Raw genomic sequence first — 5,894 nt, forward strand, 5'->3', positions numbered from 1 at the left:
GAGTAGACAAACATTCAGGTAGTGTCTGAGTAGTCAAATATTCGAATGATACCTTTGTGGCCAAACATTCGTATGATGCTCTCGAGTAGCCAAATATGCGAGTAATTTTATGTAGCAAGACACTCGAATAATATCTGAGTAGTCGAATATTCTGATACTATTCGAGTAAAATCATGTATTTCAATAATATTTACGCAGACTAATTTTCGGTACTGTATTCTAGTAGTCAAGTAATTGAATAATATTTAAGTAGTCAAACATTCGAATAATATATGATTAGCTTATGTTCGAATAACATCTATGTTACCAAGGATTCGTATGGTATTCAAATAATCAAATACTTTATTATATTTAAGTATTCAAACGCTCTAATGCTATCTGAGTAGTCACATATTCTGTACATATTCTGTAAATTTTCGTATGATATTCGAATAGTCAAATACTCGAATAGTATTCGAATAGCCCAGTATTGGAATAGTACTCGAGTAGCCAATCACTCCATCGATATACACAGAATTAAATATAGCCAAAAATTCGAATGGTATTCAATCAGAGTCGAATGTTCTTCCTACTCGTTAAAATGTATACCGTCCGCTTAATTCAAACCCGAGCAAGGATTTTCCTACGAAACTGCTCCAACCATGCAATCGAAGCAACCCTTGCGCCGCGACGAGTAAAAATGATGCTGACAACAGACAGGGGGTGGCTCTCACGGGTTAGGAGAAGCCGAATATCCGTGCGCGGACGTTCAAGCGAGGAACCTCGACGCGGATTGTAAATTATACCGGGCAGATAGAGAGAAATTCATGCTCTGATGACGCAGCGTTAACCACTCTCTGGTCATGCGATGATCAAAGGTAACAGTAATGACCCGTGAGAGGATATCCGCTTGTATTTCGCCTAATATACTGCTGGCTAAATGCTGACGCGATTTCGAGGGCCTGGCCAGAAGACGGGCGGGGGGGGGGGGAGGAGGAGGAGGAGAAAGAGAGGTACCCGGTGCGAAGAACAGAATCGAACGAATGATGGGGTGAAAAAAAAGAGCGCGGACGAAGAGGGATGGAAGAACGGAACAGGAGGCCGGAGGACGAAGGATGAAAATTTTAGAGGGAACGAAAGAGCCGAACGAATAGATTCGCGACGAAGGAGGAGGGAAAATGGCGACGAAAGGGCGAGGGGGACTGCGGAGGTGGTGGTGGAGGAGGAGGTGAGGGGGAGGGGAGGTTGGAAGATCATAAATTGTTGGAGCAACGTGTGTACCTAACGCGCACGCACGGTCGAGCGCGAGATTCTCGCTTACCCCCGTGGCTTTCAAAAATTTCACACGTTACCGATCTTCCGACTCAGGCGCCTACTCTCACGCTCGATCCATCATTTCGGTAGTTTAACCTGGTACCCGCGAAAATTGTCCGATAACGTACCGCTGCTTCATTTGTCTTTGGGACCGTCTCCTCGTCCACGATGATGGACGTCGATTCGATCAGCGGTATGCAGTTCGCCGCGAAGATTAAGAGCTTTATCCGGTATCTAAATCGGCTAGACGATTACGCAGACACCCCAGGGTTGGGTTATGCCGAGTGACTAACGGATTCGCTTACACGGTGTTCGTGTATCGACTTCGTTTTCTCGAGCTTTCCTGCCGAGACGTTTCGTAATGATCTGTAGAGGATGGTTCACTAACGAGGGATGTTTTCGTCGAAGGGGTAGGAAAAACTTCAGCACAGGGTTCATTTGTATTTGAATATTTTTATATTCGATATTAAAAATTATATTTATTGTATTGTTTAAGCCTCCTAATTTATTTCAGTAAATCGACTTTAATTATTTATCGATGATATTTATAAATGATGATATTCATTTCGGTAATAGAAATGCGATAAGAACTCTCTATGAACCTCTTCGATTGTTTTATATAGATTCAAACTCTCGCCCATTTATATCCACGGTAAAAAAAGAAGTCACAGATTTTCAAACAAAATTCCATAAAAGAAACGAATTTCTTTACGACCAGAGGCACGCGTCATTGTGTCGTTCGGAGAGCCTCCATTTCGAATTACATTCCCCCGGCTCCTGTTTATCCTTTCCCGTTGTAGTTGCACGTTGCACGTGTTTATACACGTAACAGCCCCGAGTGGCAACATCACTTTGAAGTGTCGCATCCGCGGTTACCCAAGAACACCCTGCGGTGAACATCGTGGAAATGGTTGGAGAACTTTACGTAGGTATTTAATCCTTTCGCACGGTGAGCAGCCAGCCCCCATAGAGATACATTCGGTAACGCGATTTCGAGTGGAGGACGGATTTTAAATCCAGGACACGGCCATTCAACGCACCCCCTCACGGTCTTTCTTTGTGTCTTTGTGCACCTCCGCGCACGTTGCGGGACATCTTTCACCGTCGCAAGGTGAATCCTTCTATTGGCGTGGCTCCTTCTTGTGCCACGTCGTTTTCACGTGTTACCAGAGCGAACAGAAAGATTGCACGGCATTCGACGAGAGTGGACGAAGCGTGATTTACAGTCGCGTTTATGGATGTTTCGGAGATGTATTAGAATAGTTTTTACTAGAAAAATTCTAGATTATTTTAACAAGTTTCGCAAGGTTTCTCAACAAATTTCGAGTCATTTTACCAAGCCGTTCAAAAGTTGTAACAGCTTCTATGTGTAATCAATTTACAGGTAGTTTAATGGAATAGTATTAACAAAATTCCCCGCAGCTGTAAAAGGTGCAGGATCTAAAAAAAAATAGCTCCACCGCAATATTCGAAGCCTACAAACGATGTGTCAGCCCGAGTTCCCTCGCTAAAAAATTCTCAGGACATCCTCTTAAATTCCCAATAACGCCGAAACGAGAATACAGCTTCGAAGTGGACCGTACAAAGGCGACTCTAAAAGAAAATATTCCGAGGCAAGAAGCCAGAGTGTCGTCTACCTGAATTCTAGAAGTTAACGCCAGGAAGACGACGAGGACCGCGCGCAACGCCCACGCATTCATCCCAACGAAATCCGAGAGTCGTCGAGCAAAGCTTTTTCCCACATAAACCGTCGGAGAGGCCTCGAGAGGGTGGATCCACCTTGCCAGAAATTACAATGAAGACTTTCGACCACTGTTGTGGGATCAGCGCGGAGAGCAAGAACGATACGAGCGGATTTAGCGGGAGCGACAAAGAGGCGCGAGTCCGCGTGGGATTGCGTAGGATTAAAATTCGAGTAGCCAGCCTTCGCTTAAGGGGTATAAATCTGTTTCTTTTCGGTCAACCCCTCCTGGTATACGATGAGTCTTAAGCCCATGAATAACGTAATGGCACTCCTGGCTATCCGCACATCCTCGAGTGGCATTTGGCGAGTTCTCACGCGAACGCTTTTTTTTTGTTTGTCTGGTAACGGGTTGGTTTACGTGGTTTACAAAATTACCGATAATAGTTTCACTGTAATACTGCACCACCATTGCAGCAATACTAACATCCATTGCCAGTATCGAGTAAAATGCACTCGAGGGGCGAGATTATTATTTCATGAATACATTCCTAAGGAGTAGACTGGTACGCTTTGAAGCGCTAGTAAAATATTTTATTTTCACGGTTCTCCGATCGCGCTAGAAGACGATTTAGTCGTCTAAATTGTTAGCTCTCTTCAAGGCCTCGTTCCAAGAAGAAAATTCCATCCCGCTATACGACTGATAAAATAAACTCAAGCCACGTTTACAAATGAACCCTGAAGCTTTCCCTACCCATTTGACCAAAACCTCCCCTAAATCCCAGCACCGATAAATTCTTCAGGGCCGTGCATACCTTGACGCGAGCGTTCCCTGATAAAATTTCGCGTAGGCATCCCGCGTACCCGCACGAGCATAGGACTTTAATAAAGCGTCAACAGACGCGTACACGGTGTGCCACGGGGCGTCGAACATAATGGGGGTCTTCGTGTTCGGTATCGTTATAATGGTGTTTCTCTCTCCTCCCCGACAATAGGTCGACCAGGTCAAGTGTGCGTATACTAATCATGGTCCTGGTCAGGAGGTCTGAGAATGTAACGAGAAAATGCGAACTATGCGCGACGCACAATGCCCCTCTCACACTTTCGGCCAGATGCCACGGATATATTCTGTCCGACAGCCCCTCGGTGGACGCTGAACGTATACGTTACTCGCTGGGCCATTAGTCCGCCTGTTGTCGATAAAAGTTGAATGGAAACGGGAAGAAGCAACCGACGAATTTCAACCATTCCCTTACAAATCTTTACTTGCGGATTTCCAACTACCTTTAATGGAAATCGTTCACGTAGATGTATTAGGCAAAAGTGTTAGGTTGTCCCAACATTTTCGTTCGTTTCATTGGTAAGTTGGGTATACACATTACTTGATGTTTCATGTTACATCACTCATCTGTCGCACATCGATATCGAAATTTGGTTGTTTAATTGTACACCGCGAATCAAAATCGTACAAACACTTGGATTTTTAAGGTTTCTGTATCTTGAAATAGTGTTTCATGAAAATCAATTATACTGCTATATTTATAACGAGTGTACTAAATCGAGAAACATCCAAACCGAAATAATTATGAAATATTGAACGTTCAAAAAATGGCAGCACTTTGATGCTCACACTTTGAGAAAATGCAAAAAAATAATCGATGCATTGAAAGTTTTAGACCCTCTATGATACCCTCACGAAGCAACGCGGACTCTCCTATGACATAACAGATAAACTAATCCGTCCAGGCTGACGTATGCTAAAAATTCCCACGGCATCGTTGATGCAAGCGGATGGTGGACACCGAAGCGGTGTAGTTTTCACCTTGGACATCTTCGAGGTGGTCCATTTCCCATCGTCGGTCATCTGTCACGTTTTTTGACGATATTGCCGCTAGTATAAAGTGTCCTTGGCTTTACGACAGGTGGGTCACCTTATACGCGCACCACATATTTCTTCCCTGAACGTGTCTAGGATTTGCCCAGCTTGGCATACTTGGTGCGCTCTGCCGTGATGTAGACGCCAGCAGTTCACGGAGTAACGTTACACTTCTGGGTGGTTCACGGTTTCATCGACAACCTCTTCCTTTTTCTCCACTGCGTAGACGCTTTACACGTTCCTGGCCTTTTCCGTGAAACTCTAGATGCGACGCCATAATTACTGCAAACAGACACTTGGCGATAGGTCAGTTTTTTCCAACGATGCACGCCGGCCCCAGGCTGACATATCTTTTCAATATAAATTCACTACCATTTTCTTTATAATTTAGTATAATATAATTCTTTATAATTTAGTAAATATTTAATATACTAAAATTCGTAACCACTCTATGTCCTCTTTTTTTTTTAAACAGATGAATATCTCGATCACCATTGAGTATATCGAAGAAATGTATAGAACAATAAAGTTTCAAAATTTCATTTTCAACAGCTTCTTTTCTATACATTTTCGCTGTAAACGCAACGATTCGCGCGATATTATGCAACTTGTAAGTGGTGGCCCGAGCAACTTCCCTACAAGCACAGCAGGCATTCGAGTTTTATATTAATAATAATAATCACGCTGTTGCTTGCTAAAAGTTAAAGAAGCTAACGATGTATCGAATAAAATTGAAATCAATGTCTGTTCTTAATCTCTTAAACTTTCGAAGAGTCCACGATTTGTCAGGATCTCGTCGAATCGAACTCGATGAATATCGCGTTAAGTAATACGTGCCGTGATACGTTAAGAAATACCCTTGTTTGCGTCTGTCGCGTGCATATTTGCCAGCGAAAATACGAGCGGTGTTCGGTTTCGCGAATGTCTGCTGAGTCAGTAACTCGATCATCGATCACTTATTGTTAGCGACCAAACAGGCGTCGTATCGTAACTGCACTTATTCGCTTCGACACCCTTTTCGCCGACACAATTCTGTCATTTCCA

This window comes from Hylaeus anthracinus, unplaced genomic scaffold (genome assembly GCF_026225885.1).
Source record: "Hylaeus anthracinus isolate JK02 unplaced genomic scaffold, UHH_iyHylAnth1.0_haploid 0, whole genome shotgun sequence".
Lineage (NCBI taxonomy): Eukaryota > Metazoa > Arthropoda > Insecta > Hymenoptera > Colletidae > Hylaeus > Hylaeus anthracinus.